The sequence below is a fragment of the Euprymna scolopes genome, chromosome 39 (genome assembly GCF_053919585.1).
Source record: "Euprymna scolopes isolate OS-2025 chromosome 39, ASM5391958v1, whole genome shotgun sequence".
NCBI classification, from domain to species: Eukaryota; Metazoa; Mollusca; class Cephalopoda; order Sepiida; family Sepiolidae; genus Euprymna; species Euprymna scolopes.
Window position 1 is genome coordinate 14,340,752 of NC_136520.1, and position 24,557 is coordinate 14,365,308.

The window sequence follows — 24,557 nt, forward strand, 5'->3', positions numbered from 1 at the left end:
TAATTTTTTTTTTTTTAAATCAAAGCGTGGATTCCATGAACAAAGCTTCTTTCTTAGAAGTGCATGCCTGTAGAACTCTCTTTCATTTTCCTGCTTCGAACCTGACTCCAATTGGATGCCTTCAAGTCCAACATAAACAAATTCCTGACAAACCGCCCCCTTAAGTAAGACACACTATCAAATCTCCATTACTAACGATTACCGCGATATTATCCCATTGATTACTGCACACGCAATAACACTTATACCCGAGTGGCTTCTGGGCCTTGATAAGTGCGACTACCATGTAAAAAATATATACAAAAAGCAGTCCTAGAAAAATCACAGGCATAATTTCTGTATTTTTACTCACCGTCTGTGTGTGTGTTTGGCGATTATTATTTGTTCCCTATAAAAACAAAAGTTTGTTTTTTATACAAATTACCACTGGATATAGTTGAAGCGGTTCCAAATTTCAAAATGTATGCCTATGTGCGTGTGGGAGCTATGTTACACTAATCTCTTTCAATCTTAAAATGTATGCTATTTTCGCGAATTATAAATCGGCTGTATGAAACAATCTAGGGAGTACAATAGATTTGGTCCTAAATTTTGAAGTGATTTTCTAATCTAAGTTGGCTATGCGCGATGACCCCCCCCCCGTTAAAAATTCAAACCATTCTATTTTATATTATTGATTTTCTTTTTCTTTTTGTAATACTTTCAGATAAAAGTTCATCATTTGCGGGCTTTATCTTCATAGTTAATCATTTGAAGAAGGGTCGCGGATGATTTGGCTAAAACGGGGTGACACAACAACAAATATAAAGATGAAGAAGTGGCGAAAATTGTGTGAACGCAAGCTTACCTCTTAAACGGCCTCGGTGTGTGCTTTGCCGACGCCGCGTCATGATGCTGAAAAGGGCCCAAGATGGCGCCCGCGGCGTTATATGACAATGCAAGTAATTAAATTTGGAGAATTCTGTCTTTATAAAAACAGGCCACTTCAGCAGATGCGACTGATGCGAAACCGAGTCTACAGAAAATACTGCCGGACGACGCTGCTGCAGTGAGCTGAGGTTTGTGTACTCCTTTTTATTTTTTTGCAACAACGGAAGATAACAGTCGGCAAACAAATAATACACAGATTATCCTATTTTGTTTAAAATTATATAACATGTATAAAACTCTCCAGGGAAGACAATGGAAGATGGTCCGAATTTCTACTTAAATATTACTATTTGCCGAATATTTATGTGCCGAACATTTATGTGCCGCCACATGTAAGTGAACCTTGGAGACAGAAATCCCTTAAAACTTCAAATACGTGTATCTGATTTTTTGCAAAATTATAGAAACGCGTATTTAAATCGTCCCTCCATCTTGCGTCAAAATCTGTACTATTAGGTTGTTACGGAAGTTTGCATCTCATTTGATTGCTTAAATACAATAAGCATTTTTTGACACATTTATTGATTTCATAGATTCCTGATGAATATGATATTATTCAGGCTGAGAACTAGTTGGATATGTGTTGGGCAAACGCTGGTCCATCGACAAACAAGATTACGAGGGGTATGCTAAGTTTAAACTCTGTCGTACAGACACAAATTATGCCGAACCTTCGAATCGCTTAATTCCAGAAACTGTCCTTGAAACCTTTTTAAACGTAAACAAACAACTGTCAAATCTCCTTATTATCTTTCTGTTCCTAAAACTAAACTTAAATTCCTGTAGCAAATATTCATTTTAGAACTGTCCGTACGTTAAAAATATGGTCATGCGGCTACTTCCTAGCTTACAACAATGACTATTTTAAAGTCTAAGGTGAGGAAGTTTTATTGACCCGTACTTTCAAATAGATACATCCTACATAATTCCAACCTTTACTGATTATCATGGTGTTGTTTCACTAACCATTTGACACTTAATGCTTCTTATTACTTAAAGATTGGATAAATATTGATCCAAGTAAAACATCCTTTTGGCGAAAGTTAATTAAAAACGCGTTATATAGAATAGCAGTTAAATTTATCAGAAGATAGTTCATCAATTATTATGCTTTGATATATATTGAAATTAGATGTCGCGTTGCACATAAGCCATCACAAAAGTCGATTCAGGAACTTCTTTAAAACTTTATATACGTAATAAAAAATTTTCTTCAATATATTGCAATGAATCAAAGATGATTTATCTATTTTGCCGCGGAGTAATTCGGTTTCAGGTGAGTTGACAACAGTGGCTGAAAACCGCCCAAAGAGTCCAACGATACAAACATCAACAGGCAATGTGCAAGCGGCCATAGTTTGGGGTGTGTAATGTATTTTACATCGATTAAACATAAAACTATTATTTGTAAATATTATATTGCATGAGTTATGGGTGTGCAGAAGACATCAAAAGAGCAAACGTTTCAAAGAAAAAAAAGTAAATATACTTTTTCGCCAAGACAACAGACCGTTTCTCAAGTCAATCGAAACGATGGTAAAAAACATAAATCGCATTTTATATGACTTCCATAGATATTATTACCTAGTTCTGACCTCCAGTAAATATTGGTTGTAGTAACCATCAAACGAATGTTTAAGGGATACATATTTAGGGCGAATTTAGATGAAGTGATATCAAAAATCGAAGCGGATATAAGGAAAACATGTTCTTCAAAACTAGAATCGAATTGTTTGCGTACTGTTAAAAGCTTGCCAAGATTACTGTGATTACACAATTGGTATGTTGTTCAGAAGATGGCGTGTCAGTCTGATTCGAGATTTGAAGTATCTCCCACAACATGTCCCACATATCTGAGTATTCTGTCGTAAAAGCAGTGAATATTTTGTCTTTTCTAAATGTACGTATTTTCATTCGTAATTTAATACGTGCTGAGTCAGCAATTTTAGTCGCTTTTAGATTTGCCGTATGCCAGTAACCATCTGCTTTTGGTACGGTTTTCTTCATAAATTAGGATATAAACTGAACTGTCTACAAGAGGCGTCCAGGCTGCCCTTGAACTGTTTCCCTTGTACTGCTACATTTTATTTTGCATTTTGGCAGCTCACTGTAAAATGGACTTGAATCTAGCAAGCGGCGTATAAGACCTGCCCACTAAACTTTCTACTGTTGTATTATGGCGAGTTCTAGGAGGCTTCATCAGTAGAACACCTGTGTCTAGCATCTTGTCTTACAACTTGATTTTCAATAAAGCATAGACGCAGAAAACGTGGAATGGGTCCGTATGTATATGATGCGACACAGTTTATTAATAAACTCAAATTGTTTATTCTTATCGACAGCTGTCTCCACCCGTAGAAAAATTGGCAGCGACTGGTTCAGGAGTTAATCAATGTTACTTAAATGACATGTCTTGCGTATCTCACGGGTAAACGTTTCGATCGCCGACACATGCGACACATGCAATTTTGTCGAAAAGAAAATATGCAGTTGTTCTTAAAACTACTATTTAATGTTTACAACATGCTGAAAATATTAGCGTTAAATTACAATTCCGTGTTACATATAAAATAGGAAAATAGTTTTCAAATGAGTAAATAAGAGGCATACTTAGATACATGGACAGTGGTTTATGTGAAAATAGGATAGATGACGAGATCAAACAAAAAAAAAACTATATAAAAAACTTATATAAAAACATATATTACGAATTCAGAGGATCTGCTGATAGAGTAATGTTAGCATTAGTGCATATATTTATATCGTTGAAGAGGACGGCCATCTCATATTCACTTCGAAATCACAGTATGGAACAACCAAATATTCTGGATGTATTAGAATACTCGATCACCTCTGATTTTCCCTTTGGATAACGACTCGTCTGACCTGGCAGTAATATCCAGGAAACTATAGAACTTATTCTGATAATGGGCTGCCTAGGTTGTATGATATCCTTTTTCTATGACTTTTAAATGACATTTTCAATATTTGTGCTGAAAAGCAAAATATTTTTTTCATTCATAGCTGAACATTTTGCTAATTCCATTTCAAATGCTCTGATGACATGTGCCATATTAGAAAATCCATGGATTAAAGAAAATAAAAATAATTTTTCACCATATACTCCTTGTTTCAAACAATAAATTCTTAACTTAAATATATTTTAATCTGCAGAATTTAACTTTAATCATTGAAATTCACGGTCCTATATTTTTATCGTTATCGAAATATGGGGAGTCGCCCGGGAGAAAGATTCGCATGCCTCCATGCAGTAACTTAGTCATAAATATATGCCATTCTACATGGGAATCTAGAGAACATACTGTTTCTTTTCTAAACTTATTTTGTATAAACTTCTTTCCAATTAACGAACAAAATCATTTAAAAGTTCACGTGCGGGGTTCGAACCTACAGACTACGCCATGCAAAAAACGAAAAACAAAATGCAGCACGTACATTTTCAAATTTTATAAAGTTCTTTCCAGTAATGAACAAAAAAATTCAGAAATTAACGCGCGGAATTTGAAACTCCAGGCCAAGTCAAGCACCAACTTATCCACAGTAGAATTTTCAGGGCCCTTTGTTTTATCATTTTTGCTATGCGGCGACATAGAAAAATGGCTTTACTGATGAGAGATAAATTAAAACAACGGTTTCCATTATAGATTATCGGTAACTATCGGAGATATTCTGAGACAAAATATAACTAAGATCACTCCCAGACTAAGGCCCTAAACTTCTCTCAATTTGAAAGAAAATCTGTTCAGCCGTCTCGGAGTACAAAAGTTTCATTTATATATATATATATATATATATATATATATATATATATATATATATAGATATATATATATATGTATATATATATATATTAGATATATTAGATATATATAATATATATATTATATATATATATTATATTATATATATTATATTATATATATAATATATATATTATATAAATAATATATATTATATATATACGTACATATATTATATATATACATACATACATACACACATACATACAAATATATATGTATATATATATGTGTGTGTGTGGGTATGTGTGTCTGTGTCTGTGTGTGTTTCAATAAATAAAGTTGCTGTTTTGTTACTTAGGATCGCTAATTACTGAATGTTTGTGTCAGGTTTGGCATGTTATTTTTTTGTAATACATAATTATTTCCACCATTCTTTCTTGCTATCATTTTTTTCACGTAAAGAGGATCGATGATTTTCATGTGAATACTTATTTTATTAAAAAGACATTCATTGACTACAGGAAAATAACCTGGAAACTATTTTAATTTGAGTTATTTGCATTAAACTTTGAATTGCTTCTTAATTTTCCATAAATATATTTTACGTGCTCTTCCCGTTTTCTAATTTACTTCGCATTTGGTTGAATTCATCAGAGATGGAGGTATCCCTTCTTTATTTTTCGATGATATATACATATATATATATATATATTTATATATATATATATATATATATATATATATGTGTATATATGTATATATATGTACATATATGTGTATATATATATGTATATATATGTATATGTATATATAAGTATATATATATATGTATATGTATATATATATGTGTATATATATATGTATATATATATAAATATATGTATATATAAATATATGTATATGTATAAATATATATGTATATGTATATATATATATGTATATGTATATATATATGTATATGTATATATATATGTATATGTATATATATGTATATGTATATATAAATATATATGTATATATATGTATATGTATATATAAATATATATGTATATATAAATATATATGTATATATGTACATGTATATATAAATATATATGTATATATATGTATATGTATATATATAAATATAGATATACATACATATATATACATATATATATATATATATACGACTAGCCCATTAAAAGAGTAATAAAAATTGAGCATGCCAACGAATAATAAACACTTACAAGCCTCCACCCCTTGGAAAAACTTCAAATTAACTACGAAAATTGGCATTTTTACATCTCCAACACATTTGAAAATAATTTCTGACAAGGACGCTTCACAGATCGCATGAAACGCGCGTAAAAACGATTTCAATGACTTAAAAACATTATTACGATGATCCAAACATAATTCTCAATGAAAAACCAAGACACGGAATATTAAAATAATGTTAAAAAATACACATTGTTGGTGACTACTCCCTTCTTTAAATATATATATATTTCTGATGGTAAATGACATACAAGGCTATGATAAAAAGTATCCGGTATTCATGAAAAAGGGAACCGCGCACAAAAATTCCTATGATCAAGTTTAGACATTGTTTGGTCTCATCACTAGGATATATCCGAACTAAGGATTCGAAACCTATTACTTTGGCTAAAATCAAGTGTAAGATATCGAGCCTGCTGTTTGCAAGGTTTCTGTGAACTGCTGAGGTGTCTGTATATATATACGAAAACCATGGTTGTGTTTTCGTGATATTAGCATTGATAAGATTTTAAAGCAAAATACGTAATCATACGTTTTAAAGACAAATTACAACGCAGTATTATGATAATGAAAAAAAAATATTTACTTTTTTTTAAATTAATATTTCGGCGTAATACGTAATTTTCAGAAATGTATATATTTTTTCTCGACGTGATGTTTAATTGAAAAAAACAATAAACAGATAGTAAAGCGTCCGCGTGTTGTTGTCTGTGGTGCTATTTAAAAGTGCCGGAAAAATACGCTTGGGCAACGCGATATAAATGCCAGAGTTGTGTTTCCCTGATAGAAACGTAGATTAGATTATAAAAAAAATATATATATTGGCTTTTATTTGTATGTGTCATAACGCACTACAACCTCTCCTTGACTACAACCCTATGCCTTACCCCAGAATTTGGGTTCGCGAGTGTTCTCAAAATACATGGGCACCACATATCTTATGAAGCCTGACCATTGCTGCTGATTGCCAATGTTCCAGAGAAAATCAATCGATTTGTTTTAAGATATTCCTAGATTGAGCGAAAACGTTCGTCATACATATGAATATTAGAAATTAACATAAAAAATATAAATTAAATCGAAAGAAAAAATGATATAATAAACCAGAAACTGTCTATTGTCTATAATAATGTTTGCATAAATAAAAAAAATGCTATGTTTATATGTATGTGTGTGAGAGAGAGAGAGAGAAAGAGAGCGAAAAAGAGAGACAAAGAGAGAGAGAACAAAGGAGACTTACCGTTCGTTAATGAAAACAATTACGAGACGTCGGATCACCTCCGGTAACATCCAAGTTCAGTTCGTATCGTGGAAAATTCTGGAATTATCGAATTAAGAAAAAATTGTTTAGAACAATTACAAGAATATATATCATTCAAACAGAATAGTGTTTAAATATACATTTAAATGTTAATTTTCCTCATTTATAACTGTTGTAAGCTTTACCGTTTAGTTATTTTGCGATGAAATTTCAAGTAATTAATTACAGTTCACAGGGCACCTTCTCAGCTATATTTTGAAGTAAAATCTTCAATTTTGGTTTATTAAAACAAAAGTTATAGTAAAATTACTGGTGTTCAAAAGTCTTCAGAATTAATAAAGAAACTTGATACACGTTTTCTTCTGATTAGCTGTTGGTTATCACATCAACTGTTTCAACATTTATCTTTTAGAGACGATTTCTTCTGATTGAGTTACCACAGCAATTTTTCGTCGTCGACACCTTAATAAATAATGAGAGGAATGTCGCTCGCATGTCATCAGATTTGGGTTATATAAAGACATTTAAAGAAAGTGATGCTTTGTGCTGTTCTAGTACTGCTAATATTTTGCTGAAAAAGGTTGCCTGTTGATTCTATTTTCTTTTTTTAACCTTCCTTTCTGTTTATTTACTTAATTAAGTATTTTCTGTTTGACGGTTTTTTTTTATTTAGTCAATAGAAGAAGTCCGTGATATTTTAGTATAAATTGTCGGCAATACGTATAATATTTAACAAAAAAAGAAAGAAAGTTTATATCAAAGCATGTAACCATGGATTACATAAAAAACAATGCGAGCATAAAATGGTTTATAGTTCAGATTTAAACATAGAAAAGTAAAAAAAAAAACAAAAAAAAATAGTTGTTAAAACTGGAAAAGGAAAAAAATATTCCAGTAAAAATATAATAATGTTAAATGTAATTTCTTTGAAATTCTTAATGCTGCAATATTTCAAGTTATATATTTTTTCACTAGAATATCTTGTCCTTTCCCCCAGTTTAACAACTAGTCTTTTGACTTTTCTAAGTTTAATCTTAACTATATTACTTTTCATGCTTCCATCTTCCTATGTAATTTAAACATATTCTAAATAAATAACATTTTTACGTGTTTCCTTGAGATGTTAAGTCTACAGCTTATAGCATATCATTTAATTTAGTAGTGTAATGTTTTTGTGAGTGTGTTTGAACTCTAGTATGACCAATTATTTTCGTTAAAACAACCATAACTGAAATGTGAATCCCTGTTTTTTTCGCCAATATTGGAAACATTATGATATTATTGTACTCATACTGTTACGGGATTCACGTGTCTTTTTCCCGGCTGCGTTTTAGAAAATAGATTAAGTATGTCGCTTTTATTTTGATTATGCCATAAATACGATCTTCGTTTTTTTTTCTCGTAATATTTGAACATTTCCACCAGCTATGGATAAATAGCTTCACTGTCTTCTTGAGGCGTTAGAAAATGCAACGCCTAAGGGATAAACACTTGACAAAAATCCGGATTATACTACCGAAAGGGTGACGGGGAAGCACGGCAACAACTTTCTGGCAACTAATAAAGTTGCACTGTATCCGATCGTATTGGCGTATCTTTCTGTCGGACATTGTCTGCAACGCCGAGAGGGAAACCTGGTTAGTGGGAAACTAAGGTCTCCTGATCACCCGCCCAGACATAAATCCATAAAGTTAACCCCAGCTTTAACTTGACCTGCACATCAGGGGCGCTGCAGTGCACCAGACAAGAGGCAGAACGCTATTTGCATAAATACAGATTTCAAACTGCGTAGTATATTTCGTTAAATAACTTCGTTTGAGATACTTTTTATCACCGAGTGTTTGTCAAGCAGCTCTCATGTTTAATTATGTAGTTTTCTTGTCATTATTTTAGATAATTTGACATTGGCTTTCTTCCCTGCTGAGGCTTATATGAAATGGAGAAGTTAATTGAAATATGTGCAATTCCGTCGGTGTTGAAAAGAAATCTGACTTATTCCTTATTTTTAGTCTGCGATGTAGTATACCTCATGTTCTTTTTCGTACACCACAACCTACCCACGTTTTTTAATTTTTAAATGGGCAGTTTCCTCCTTACCTATTGCATATGTTGAACAAACAACCTTCTCACAAAAGTAGTGCTCACATTTTACACTGCTGTAATATACTATTAAGGAATTAAAAAGCAACACAAAAAAGTAATCGAACAAGTTCAATGTTGGGTTTAGAACAAAACAAGTTAAAGTAAAATACCATGTTTTTCTTTAATGTTGATACTTGTAACTGGAAATGAATGGATATTAAACTGTTTGGGTAAACAAATCGAAGACATACTAAATAACACTATCTATGTAGGTAAATTCATTTTTCGTGTTATCTAACATTTGTCCTTAAATATATATAAATTATATAAATATACCTCGGTAAAAAATAATTCCCATGCACTTAACAGTTTTGGGCACTGTTATTTGAAGACAAAAAAATTAAACACGTTTCTAAACATTTTTTACAGGAATTAAAAATTGTCGTAGACTAGAAAATTCTGTATGTTTTTTTCTATACATTCTATGAGATAACCGACCAATTTTTATGATTTCAGGTTCAAATGGACAGCTAAAAGGTGGGATGTGAATACACCTTACTAAACCCTGATTGCTACAGCTGCTGAATTTCAAAAATGCAATCTGCATATGAGGACACGTTAGAAGAAATATATGCAGAAACGTACGTTTTAAACGTGAGGAAAATGTCAGAAATGCTTTAGACTGCTTTTGGACAATTTTGCATGCATCCTGCATCAGTTTTTGAGTGTCATAATAGATTCAAGGAAAACAGGGAGTATGTTAGAGATGATGAGACGTATAAGAATAGCAAGGAAGTGAAACACAAGATTTACTTGGTCAAATAAATAGTCTCGTTGGAAAGAACTGTCTGTCGTGTGTCTCTGGAGACAATGAGTGCACACTTTGATGTCAATGTGGGTTTTGTAGACAAAATTATTCCACGAAGTTTGTCCCAAGGGTGCTCAGAGAGAGAGAGAGAGAGAGAGAGAGAGAGAGAGAGAGAGAGAAGATAAGATAAGAAAGAAAGACGTTTTCATGGGCACCAAGAGAGTTCATTACCCTACTCATATTCTAGACCGTGTTCCTTGTGATTTTTGGTTATTTCATAAGCCCAGGGGAACTTTTAGAGGATGTCGTACTAGAACAATTGAAAAGATGAAAGAGGGTGGAGCATTGACATGCTCACAAATAGGACGGTTTGAATGGCGCCTTCTAGAAGTTGCATGGAACTGTATTACAAGTGCATTGCATTCAAAGGAGATTACTTTGAGCGGGGGATAGAATTCCATGTGTGTACAATTATCAAACATGACGAATATTGTCTGGAAACTCATTGAAGGCAATTCTTATAACGATACAATACTTTTTACCCTGTATTTTATTTCGATTTTCCTCCAAATAACCTTCGTGCGTTCGATTCTGGAAAATGTCTAAAAATTCAATGTATAAGATTAAAGGGGTCTAAGAAGCAATTAAAATTAAGGAAATCTTCATCAATCGATATATTATAATGATTATCAATAACATGTCATTCAAATCTGACATATTTGAATATTCAAATGTGACGGTGTTCCCATATAAACCACTTAAATGTTAAACGAAATTGAAATTTCCGATATATTTGTTTACGTTCATTACATATTGTTACACTTAACAAAAATCGGGGTTATCTAAATATTCAAAACGCACTTACACTGACGCGATATCAATGGCCAATCATACGCAATAAGCGTTTAAAAAGTAACTCCTCCTATTTTTTCACCGGAATAGATCAGAGGAAATTGCAATTTGGTTTGTTATAATACCTGAATTGATGCATTTATTACCTGAAAGTTTCGTTTCTCTGTTGAAGATATTGACGGCATGATAACTTAAAGAAAGCAATCCTGTCAGTGAGGTGCGTCAAAAGCAGAACTGTGTCACTGAATTGCTGGCAAACTCCATTGAGAATAGTCGTTATTATGTACAAAATGTAATTCTAGAGCAAAAAATCTCGTTCGGTTTTATTGCACCAATTTTTATTAGTAGCACTCCGACTTTTCGAGTTAAAAAAGATGCCCTACTTTTTGGAATTAGCCTCGTATTTTTCACGTTTTGTTTCGCGTGAATTTTCCCTTCGTTGTTTTTGCCCATGAGCTTGTTTTCCTCACATAGTACTTTTTTGTTTAAATTTTCTGTTTCTTCAATGTTAGTTATATATTCTATACTGGTCGCTTATAACTTATTATCGTTGCTCTTTACATTTTATTATGCTTTAAAAGACTGGAAAAATATAGTTGTTTGGCCATCCATACAGATAAAACTGATGTTAATGAATAAACTAACCTGGGTGCCCGACGTTTTACGGATGTTTGAAAGTGTGTGTTTAGCAAAGAAATAAAAAAGTGACAGGTAGGCAGGCTCGAACTCGTAACGCGAAGGAGGAATAGGGCGTAAAAAGTGACGTCTTTGTCGTTGCGTCCATCGCTAAACCGAAAATGGAAAAGGTTTAAATTAAAGCTAGTCAATCGAAAAGAGGTGGTGACGTTCAAAAATATCTGCAAAAAAAGCGACCCTCCTTGTAGAAAAGTGCCCACTTAAGAGTGAAGAAATTAATATTTTTAGCCGATTTTTCGGTATTTTGTCGTCTGAAGGGTGGCGCTTCAAAACGATTCCTATTTCGTGAAGATCCGTCGCCGCTGTCGAACATACATCCAGACATAGATACATGCATGCATACATTTAAAAAGACAGGTGAGATTTAAATGATAGATAATTGAAAACAGCATTGAAATTACGGTAAATATTGTTATTCATGGCACGCGTTTGCAATAGTTATAGAAGACTGAAATTTAAAAACAAATGTCTTACTTTTATCATGCGAACAGCAACATATGCCGTATTTACACCAAAGCTCTGCCATATGCTTACAAGAACTTGTGACTGTGCCCCGCGTATTCAAATCCTATAAAGTATAACTCTTTATATAGTTTGCATTGGGTACTTTCTACGACATATTAGCTGTATTTGGGTTATTTAATACGTAATTCTGTCCAATGAGGTAGTCTTCAAATTCCGTATTATATTCAAATATTTATCTATGGTTCGTGGTTTAGTTAGCTTTTTTGTAGATGTAAATAACTGTCTTTGTTTTAAACATAAATGAGATCTGCAAAAGGGGAAGTAAAAACAAAAAGCAACAGTAATGCGTGGTTCATTAAAAAAATAATCTGGCTTCTTCGTTTAGCACTAGTTTCAATCTTTATCATGCCAACACCCACTTGGCCCTTCCTTTTGTCTAAAAAGAGATCAGGATATTTCTAGAACTATATCATGGATTAGATAACATAGTGTTAATAACGGTATTTTTATATTAAGTAGGGGGATTGACATTTTTATTAGATGTTGAGAATTAACTTACGTATCAGTATATAACGTCAGGCACAAGAAGTCGTGTATCAGACGCGGGCAAAAACGTGAAGATGTTCATCTTTCGCATGAGAGTTAATCTGTTTATGGATCGCAGGAGCAGTTGCATCCGTAATATGTAGAAAAAAAAGAAAAGAAGGAAAGATCGATCGTTTTACTTATAAGTTCATAAAGGTTCGAACTGATGTATCTGCGTTCGACTCTAATTGGCACCTTTCGATATTGCAGAGTAGCCTAAATAACGCATCACCACCAGATTCCTTTTTAACAGCAGGATCATTGATCGCCTTATGTTGAAACTCTACCAGAATTATGTAACGATTCCTATAACAATGTGTATTTAATGACATCAACGTAAAATAAGCTAAAATCCCGCACAATGATCTATCGGATGTCCGTAATTAAACTGCTCAACTACGTCTATAATAAGAATACCGAAATCTCTATGGCATCGCACTGGTATAGACAAATATGAAGAAATAGCGGCTTAGATTATTTTAGTACGGATTGAAGATACAAAATATCACTAATAGTATTCGTAGTGATTGGTTTGGTTGGTTGATTTTTAGAACAGATTATTGTTTTTGGTTTTGGTTGCGAAGAACATGTTTGTACTCTTGCCATGAAAAAGGAAATTAAAAAAATTATGCATTTTAGGTAATGAATGAAAATTATTGTAAGACATCCAGATCTGATATCTAATATAAGGTGACCCTTTTAATAAAAAAAGAGATCGTGAAATTTCTAGAGATATCTGATTAAAACTTCTATTAGAAGATAAAAATAGAATTTAAGCTACGTGTTCGGATATTACGTCACGTAAGGGAAGTCGTATATGAGACGTGAGAAAAAGGATTTGAACGTACTGTGTTCGCACGTCTTGTTAAGCACACTTTTCTGTTTTCTGGGGCTCAGAGAAGTAATGGCTAATTTAATTTTTAGCAGCATAAAAAAATCAAAGATCTGGCTGCTTTGGTAATGTTTCTTTGCTTTTTTTTTCTTTTTTTGCTATATTCTAACTCCTACAAATATTTAATAAAGGCACATCGTCAAACATCTTGATTCGACACTCAACGATAAGGGAAAAACCTGGGCGTATTTACTGCGCAATCATTCCGATATAGATCTATTAGGGTTTTGTGAAACGTCATGTTTTCAAGTCTTGAGCGTTTATTTACTAGAAAGAAAAGCGTCATGGACCAACATGTTCTGAAGGATGTTAGCAATTACACTGCTCGGCCACATTTTTACTAAACATAGCCGAAACCTTACTCATTCAGAGACAGATAAAGAAATGGCGGCTCAGGTAGCAAAGGTTAGGGTAACGATTAGACATATGTAAGCGATCAACGAATACATTGTCGCGAAACTTTCCTTTGCGGAAGGCGATCCAGGAAAAAAAGACGATGATGTGAGTAAGGTATTAATACAATAAATAATATTTCTGCTGTTGAGCGACAACGAATACGGATTTCGTCCTGCAATATGAACACCTGATATTAAATTATCATTATAAATCAACTAGTTTTTAGTCGCAAGGAAAGCCGACAGAGAGAAGACAGATGGCAGAGGGGTAGTAAGTAGATATGATGAAGTATGCAAAGCGGCGATATGGAGGAGGTAGAAATTGATAAGGAGACATAAAAAGACAAACAGGCGTTTTAAAATATAGATGCAATACAGATAATAAAAAGCCGATGATATTAATTTTTTTACAAAGGTAACACCACTTATCAAGGCCCAAAGACCACTCGAGTATAAGAGTTAAATCGTGTATATTGGTCAAAATGACAATATAATATTAATCGGTAGAAGTGTAAATTTAATAAATTGGATTATTAAGGGGAAACAGCTCACCATGAACTTGTTTACATTGGACTTGAGGGCGAGCATATTGTAGTCAGCTGGAAAAAAACGGAAGACAAAGGTGTGCAGTTCTAAGAAAACAGGTTTCTTCATGGAATCTATTTAGGTATTTTAGGTTTAGGCAAAGATAAAGAGTGAGGGGAAATTATTGATAGTGTTTACAGTCAAACGAGTGTTTCTCGTAAATCTTTGAGAAGTGGGGACCATATATTTGAACTTAGACAAGCACTTGCCATGAAAATAACAATAAAACAGAGACAGGCTCGCAACGTTAGAAAGAGGTTGCAGAGAAGAGAAAGGGGCACCCCCGATTAGTCTACGAAGTTTATTCTGAACTTCGTCAAAGTAGGATGAAGTCTTCCTAGGAGCTCCTGTCCAGATCTAACAAGAATACTTCATTCGTAACTGGCTCTCATATAGAGAGCGAATTGCATTAGCAGGTAGATATCTACTGGATCGTTAGAAGGATCGCATGATTTTTCCAGCGACCTTGGCAACGGATTCGATGTACGTATTCGATTTTAGATCTGGAGTAAAAATAAAGCCCAGAAGTTTGTGAAAACATGGAGCTTCCCCAAGACAAGAACCGTTCATTTCAATTTGTGCCAGATCGGGATCAGAACGTTGATGATGTAAAACTGCTCTTCCACCAAAAGAGAACTAGAAGTGGAAGTGCAACATCTGAAGAACAGATACTACACTTTGATCTTGGCCAAAAGTCCAAGTCCAAGAAGAGGCCGTGATTGTAGCTCGGCACGAACAAAAAACAACGAAAAGAAGATCTCTATAACCAACTAATGTAAGTCATAGGTGACCTAAATATCTGAATTATATTGTATTCGTTTATTGAAATGAAATTCTAGAACTGAATAGGCTTAAAAATATTATTAGTTGTATTTTCATTAAACAGTGCTCTATGTCATAGAGATCTGTTGAATCGACTATAGAGTATATAATATAGACATATCGATTAATATATATATATATAAATTCATATATATATATATATATATTCCTATCAAAGAATTCGCCACTTATCAAGGTCCGGAAGCCACTCGAGGATATGTGTTAATGGGTGTACATTAGTCAATGTTCTTATAGAGTAGTGATCATAAGTAGTGAGAATGTTGTAAATTGGAATACTTAGGGGGACGGTTCATCAATAATTTGTATACGTTGGACTTGAAGACAATATAATTGTAGTCAGCTGGAAAGCAGGCAAACGGAAGACAGTTCCATAGGTGTGTAGTTATTAGAAGATTTGTTCATGGAATTCAAGTTTAGGTTTAGGCACAGATAAAGAGAGTAGCAAATTATTTGTAGTGGTTTTGTACTATAGAAATCTTTCGTGAGTGGGTCCTAGATTGAAGCTCAGACGAGCACTTGACATAAATTACGTAATTTTTAAAAAAGGACTCAAGCTTCAAAATATTTATATTTTAAATATTTATTAATAACAAGCTGGACCTGTGGTATATCCATAGGGGTGAATTCATATATATAGAATACTAATGTGTGCATTGTGTAGATATTTAGCGTAAATGTCGACGCTCTGATATTGTAGTTATTTTGTTAAAACTGAAAAAGTATTTATCCAAGCTAGCAGGGACGCCCGGCGTAGCTAAGTCGCAAAATACGCTTAAATATGATATTTTAATTCTTGCAGATTTCGTATATATTGATACAGTTTTAACGTTCTATCGATTTTTTATATGTTACAAAGTACCAATTTCAAAAAACAAATATATAACTATTAATTGGTTCATCAGCTTGAATCGAAACCGGATCCCAAACTTTATATATATATATATATATATATATATATATATATATATATATATATATATATATATATAACTTTAGTTCCTTCAGCTATACTCGAAACCCAAACCAAAACATACGAAGAATTCTTGATAAAATTATTTATAACAAAAAAAATAGATTACTAAGGTGCTATCATCTAAAATCGAAATCGAAACCAGGACTTCTGAGGAATCCTTGGGAAAACAATTTTTAAAAACCGATCATCGTGTGCCATTAGCTATAATCGAAACCGAAACCAAAACTGATGAGGTATTCTTTGTAAAATAAATTATAAAAAATAGATGTCCTAAGAACCATCAGCTATAATCGAAACCGAAACCAAAACTGATGAGGTATTCTTTGTAAAATTAATTATAAAAAATAGATGTCCTAAGTACCATCAGCTATAATCGAAACTGAAACCAAAACTGATGAGGTATTCTTTGTAAAATAAATTATAAAAAATAGATGACCTGAGAACCATCAGCTATAATCGAAACCGAAACCAAAATTCATGAAGAATTCTTGGTGAAATTAATTATTGCAAGAAATAAAAGTACATAACAATTAAACGACCCAGATATAATGCGTGGCACAGAAAATAACACACGTGCTATCTTGTATTAATATATAGACTATTTTGCTCAATTGGTTATTATAAGATTTTTTGTTTTTGTTTTCCAGAACATTATTGAGTTTTACAAAGAAAATACAAAATAATATCAATGGTGTGTGCATCTTTTGCCAAGAATTTAGTATCTTAACGCATACTAATCTTGTACTACTGGACATAGGAGAGATAGATATATTGGAATAGAGAGAGAGAGAGAGAGAGAGAGAAAGACAGACATATAGGAAGAGAATGATGACTAAATAAAGGAGGAAGAATGAAGGATAGAGAGAAAGAGAAACACAGAAAGAGAGAAAGAACAAGAAAAGAAAAAAAAGGGCAAGTGAAAAAAGTAACAGAGAGAAATAGAAAGGAAGGGAAAGAAACTAAGTAAGAAAAAGTGAATCAGAGGGAAAGTGAGAGATCGAGTAGAAGAGAAAGAGAAAGTATTACAAGAACAATGTTATCCACCCTCTTAGCCATACTACGTGGTGGAACGATAAAATTGTAGCCCTAAAGAAAGCAACACTACATCTTTATTTTAAAAATTTTATTGAAAAAAAATTCAATTAACTTGATCATGTAGTAGAGCTGACATCTATTTAATGTAGCCGCCTTTAACCTCAATAATTGCTTCGATACGGGTCCGGTACTGGGAGCACGCTTTACCTGCAAGCAACAGCGGGAGTTCAACGAATACTGGTATTAATTTTGCGAGAAGTCATTATGATGATGTTCTTGACGTATGTCTAAACGAAGTAGTTAAACGGCTTTAGGTTGGGGGAAGACGGGGCAAGTAAGAGAAGAATAAAAAGCCATAGCGTTCCTGAAATAAAGACTCAGTCTCTTTGGATTTTAGGGCTCGCGCTGAGTTCTGCTGCCACACCTAGGCTATGCCATCGGCCCACTGATTGCACCAAACGATAACCACACTGTGAGGTGGCATGATGTTGCCCTCAATTGAAACCACACCAAAACTTTGTTTTCATCTCTCTGAGCACGTCTCTGTTCTTCGTAGGAAATTCAACGGTGCATTTTGAGGGATCTTACAATAGACCTGTTGTCATAGTGTAATCGGCAGACAATAGTTTGTGCAACGACGTCACTTTAAGACATGATAGAATTCTCCTATCGCTTTTAAGATTTGTTCACAACTGGCCAAATAGTTTATATCTGTAGCAAAATAAAACCGGATTTCATCAAACGGAAGTAGTCTAATCTAGGAAGGCAAACGGAAATAGAGTCTATTCTAGAGCGACATTTTGATCGGTCGACCATATACTTTTGTTGGACGTATGTCTGGGCAACATCCGATAACCGTTCTAGACTGATAAAGAACAAAATTACATAGTAGTATTAACAGAGTCCAACAAGGATAAAGAATAAATTCAAGATTTAAAAAGACAATTGAGATTATATGCTGTCGTAAATCATATGTAATCTTCGTTAATTATATGCCATTAGGATATGCGCCACTCATACGGTCGGTGCCCGTTGCAATTATTTCATTGCTTTAAAATTCTTGGTGAATATTTAATTTTTATTTTTAATTCATTTTTTACACCCGAAAACAAATAAAAAAAAAATAATTCAAAATGTTAAAATAAACCTATTCCGAAGAAATGTAATTTCAGAAAATTCAGTCTCGCGGGAAATTATGTAATTTTCTTGCAAGAACTTAATTTACGAAAAACTAATTTACAAGAAAAAATAAATCAAAAAAATGTCTATTTCTAGCGCCTAAGAATAATTCTTTTTTATAAGATTCTGCGCCTAATTCAGCAAAAGTATATATATATATATATATATATATATATATATATATATATATATATATATATATATATATATGGGTGTGGGTGTGCGTGTGTTTGTGTGTGTGTGTCTGTATCTGTGTATGTATATATGAAAATTTTCCAGGTTAAATATATTCAAATATAAAAAACTAATGAAATTATTAAGGTTATAAAAAGTACTCAATAAAACCAGCAACATGTATTTATTTCTATTAAATGTCTTCAAGGCCAATGTTAACAAAATCCTAATGAACCGCCCCCTTAAGTAAACACTTCATCAAATCTCCACACTAACGTAATGTACTTGTAATAACCCTTATCCCTGAGTGGTTTCCGGGTCTTGATAAGTGGTGATCACTGTGTAAAAAAAAATTAAAATAAACAATTCCCATTCTTACTAAATTAACCCTGCGACTGTTTCGATCAACCAATAATATGTAAACCTGTAATTTTATTTACCTAGTCACGTCATTATTGTTTTATAGGTAGTGTCTGTTTGTTATTTCACTCCCCAATATGCTCGAGCCAAGAAAGTGATAATTTAATGTCATCCAAAGATAGACTGTTAAGCTGCATCATGTATTATTCGTTAGTGACGGTAAAAATTCAAAATAATGTTACGTTCTCACTTTATTAGCTCCAACAAGTAAGTTCTAATAATAACTCAGGTAAAAATAAAATAACTGTTTAAATCGGAAATTTTATATTTGTAGATCTGAGAAAATTAATATTTTTAGAAAGTTTATATATATTAATCCACATGCAGTAGTGTTTTGTTGCATCACAACTCATCAGTGCAGCTAGACATCAACCTTTCCCAACCCGTGGATCGAACTTAAAACTGTCGAGTATGCAGTTGGCTGTTCTAACCATCAGACCAAACACACATATATATGTATATCTCTTCCCCCTCTCTCTCTCTCTCTCTCTCTCTCTCTCTCTCTCTCTATATATATATATATATATATATATATATATATAAATATGTGTGTGTATATATATATATTATACATATATGTATATATGTATATATATTATACATATATGTATATATGTATATATATATTATACATATATGTATGATATACACATATGTTATACATATATGTATAATATATATATATATATTTTACATATATGTATGTACATATACATATATTATATATATATTATGTATACATGTATATATATATTATACGTACATGTATATATATATTATACATACATGTATATATATATTATACATACATGTATATATATATTATACATACATGTATATATATATTATACATACATGTATATATATATTATACATATATGTATATATATTATACATATATGCATATATATATTATACATGTATGTATATATGTATATATATATATATATTATACATATATGTATATATGTATATATATATTATACATATATGTATATATATACATATATGTATATATATACATATATGTATATATGTATATATATATATATTATACATATATGTGTATATGTATATATATTATACATGTATGTATATATGTATGTATATATATTATACATATATGTATATATGTGTATATATTATACATATATGTATATATATGTTATACATATATGTATATATATGTTATACATATATGTATATATATTATACATATATGTATATATATGTTATACATATATGTATATATATGTTATACATATATGTATATATATTATACATATATGTATATATATATTATACATATATGTATATATATATTATACATATATGTATATATATTATACATATATGTATATATATTATACATATATGTATATATGCATATACATATTATACATATATGTATATATATTATAAATATATGTATATATATTATGCATATATGTATATATTCATGTACACATATATACATATATATACATATATACATATATATACATTATATATATATATATATATATTGAGTGCTACAGACAGGGTCTTAATGAGCTAACTCCCACTAAAATATGATCAAATTTGCTGTGCTCAGAGTATTAAAGTTATTATAAGGTGAATATGTGTAATTACCTTGTGCTTTGTAATGAAAAAGTTTTTTGCGATGAATAATTTCAAATTATCAATCAAGTCTTCATAGGAGTAAACCAAATCATATTTATATGTAATATCCTTTTAGAAACGCTATCCTTTTATTGATTCGATATTTACAAGTAAAACAATGGAAAAATGAGTAAAATATTTCTGGATTACAAATGAGAAAAGTCTAGCATGAAAAGTAATGTTAAAAATAGAAAAGGCAAGACTAGTTTTTCCAAATGGAAAAGAAAATACAAAAAGTAAAAAAAAAATAGTAAAAAATATAATAACTTTATAAGTTAAAACATTGCAGCATTTTTTTATTATAATTTTATGAACCGTATTTTAAAAACACATTCTGTATGCTGCAATACTATTAATTATAAATGCATTAATTTTTTACGAGAATGTATTGTTCTTTTCTTTTTACAGTTTTAACAACTAGTCTTTTACTTTTCCATATTAAGGCGTAACCATATTACTTTTCATGCTAGCATTTTTCTATTTGTATTCCATGATTTGTTCAGGCTTCCAGTAAGTTTGATACATAAACAAATATATATTTGTTTATTCATTTAATCCGCGTGGATTTAGCTTATGAAACATGCATTTTCTATTGGCAAAGAACACTGTTATTACGAAGAAACACACCCTCACACACACATATATATACAAAATGCAAATATGTTAATTATAGTTGTTGATGCAATTTTAATTTAAAATCTTCAAGCGATCTACAGGTTGTTCCTTAAAAAATTGCCCGCTTTCCACTGAATCCAGTTTAGCCATCAAGTCACTCTATCATCGCACACAGACACGCCCTTCTGATAGGGTACTCCAGAAGACAGCAAAATAACTGCTCATGGACCGGTTAAAATTCCCCGCTATGAGTATGTCCTGCACTAAGAAATAAACGTCTCTTTACAGAAAAAAATAAACAAAAATCATTACTTGAAAAGACAAGAGTTTAATTTAGTATTTGTGTAAGGTAATGCAATAGTTATACGTATAGATGTACTTAGCTTGTGTTTATTTTAATTACATTTGTATTTTTCAAGTAATGATCCCTATCTTTTATTGTGCTCGAATTGATCACAGGTAAATTAAAAATTGTAATGTTATGAAAAGTGAACCCATACAAACGTGATCTGAAAATTTCATCTCTCTGTTTAAGATATTGACGGCGTGAAATTGAAAGAAAGTAACCCCTGCCATTGATATACGGTACAAGTAGACGTGCATTACTGAATTCCTGGACAAACATTCACTCCGACTAGTTGTCACTATGTAGAAAAATCATTTCCAAGACACAAAATGCTGTTTGTTATAAGGGTACCATTCTCGTCTTTGTAGTACTTTAACTTTTTTATTTAAAAGTAGAAGTGTTTATTTGTGGAACAGCACTCGTATTTATAATAAGTTTATTACATAACAAAGTGAAAACTGAATGTAGCAGCAAGTCCTAGAGACATGAAAAAGCACAGCAGTTTAAAATAAGTTATACACCACACAGTATTACTATTCACATTACGTAGCAATTATAAAATAGGGCTATTAAACCTGACAGTTATATAGAACGAGCAATAAGCAACGTAGTAGAAGTGAGCCTCACAATTGATGGTGGAAAGAAAGCCAAGATAATGAAATAACAAAAATAACAAGGTATTATGAACGGCATGAAAAGAAACTGGAATCCTAGGAAGATCTCCATGATTCTAGTAATTATTGTGTTTTACATAGGAGTCACCACTTATCAAGACCCGAAGGCTACTCGAGGAGAATGGTTCATGAGTGTACAGTAGTCAATGGGATAATATTGTAATAATCGTTTGTAGTGGAAGTTTGGTAAATTGGATTACTTAGGAGACGGTTCAACAAGAATTTTTTACGTTGGACCTGAAGACAATCAAATTGTAGTCAGCTGCAAAGCAGGCAAACGGAAGACACGGATACCGTTCTAGAAATAAGATTTGTTCATGAAATCTACATTTAGGTTTAGGCACTGATAAAGAGTAAGGAAAATTGCTGACAGTGGTTTCAGTTAGACGAGTGTTTTTCATAAAAGTTTTGTGATGGGGTATCATAGATTGGAGCTTAGACGAGCACTTGCCATAAAATAACGATAAAGCAGATATAGGCTCACGGTGTCTCTTCTGTGAGAAAGAGGTTGCAGAGAAGAGAAAAAGGCATCCCCCACTAGGCTACTAAGTATATTTTGAAATCTGTCAAGGCAGGATAAGCTCGTTCTAGTAGCTCCTGCCCAGACATGGCAACAATACTCCATATTTGGACGAATCTGGCTTTTATATAGGTAGAAAATTGCATCAGGTAGAAGGAGCCCGCTATTTTTCAAGCGACTTTTGCAACAGACTTGGTGTACGTGTTCTATTTCAGATCAGGAGAAAAAGTCAAGCCTAGAAGATCGTCAAAACATGGAGCCTCCTCAAGACGAGAACCATTTATTTCAATTGATGTCAGAGGGGGATCCGAGCATTGATGATGTAAAGATAGAAGGTTTGTTTTAGATGCATTAAAAGTAACCAGTCACCTCTTTTCCCACTGTACCACGCGCTCAAGATCAGAGGAGAGAAATTCAGAGTGAATTTGGTCATTTACGGCCTTCGAAATGCTACCATAGATGGTAGTGTTGTCAGCATCAATGTCTACGAATGATCTTAGGATGTGATTGGAAGATCATTTATGTAGAACAGGAAGAGAGTTTGGCCCAGGATAGACCCCTGTGGAACTCCAGCATTAATACTGTTGTTACATAGGGTTATCATTGAGGGGATCCATTTACTTTTGGGTGTATAACATAAAAGGATTCCGTGTGCGTATTATTGTCTCTAATATAAAGGGTTGTGTGTTTGATTATCATAAAGGGAATTGTGTGTGTGACATGTATTTTCAGAACCTACCTCTGCTTCTTCGATGTTGGACCATCTGGAAATTTCTCATCCTAGAGGGAGACTTGTATACCTGCTTGACGAAGATGTATCACTCCAAGACGATGAATGGGTATTATAGTTTTTATTTCACTTTCCCCAGAGGTCTTGCAGAAGGTGAAAGTGAAATCGGCCTGTGTGGGTTCTTCTTCTACACACGTCAGCGTCCGTCTTCCCTCTCCCCAGTTAAGAGTGGGAGACAACGGAAAGCCGCCCGTCTTCTTCAAAGCCCAAATCAAATATCACAGATCTAGCCAACCTGACCACGTCACTCATACGTAATCTGGTCAGCTGACCTTCGGTTCTGGTAAACGTGTCTACACTCCACGTTTACTAACCTCCCCCTCTCTCTCTCTCTCTCTCTCTCTCTCTGTAACATTCCTTCCCCCCTTTTTATCAAAATGTATGGCGAAGGCATACATTTTCTACTTCCTACATTTACTAAGAATGGGATATATATGCTCACCCCACTGGCAAAGAAAACTGTCATACCTTTTCAATATACTAAGTAAAATAATATAAACAAATAATACCATGTGGCGCTAATCCTGGCCACCTCGAAGGTCAACAACTCCCTGTGAACCTATGGTCTCTTCATAATTTAAATCAGAATTTCAGGAGCATCCTTTACTCCCGTCGACACTGCGCGTGATCGATAAATTCTCGGCAATTAACCGAATAATAAAATCGAGGTCCATCTGCCTCTTCAAAACGGACTATCATCGTCTTTTGCTTTACAGATCAGCTTTTCTTCCCATAGGTAGCACACAAAAAA

The 24,557-nt window shown here is 32.5% G+C and overlaps 1 protein-coding gene across 10 annotated transcripts in view; it reads right to left on the bottom strand.

The window, feature by feature from the left end:
- LOC145263650 (5-hydroxytryptamine receptor-like) overlaps positions 1-24,557 on the bottom strand; it is a 1,538,699-nt gene that overhangs the window by 1,427,327 nt on the left and 86,815 nt on the right. For 9 of the 10 annotated variants that reach the window (XM_080120518.1, XM_080120520.1, XM_080120516.1 and 6 more), the window contains exon 2: positions 7,195-7,272. The gene's annotated coding sequence lies outside the window, so the exon portion shown is untranslated. Of the gene's footprint in view, positions 1-7,194; positions 7,273-12,677; positions 12,737-24,557 lie in introns of those variants that run through there. The other variant, XM_080120513.1, reaches the window with a different exon arrangement.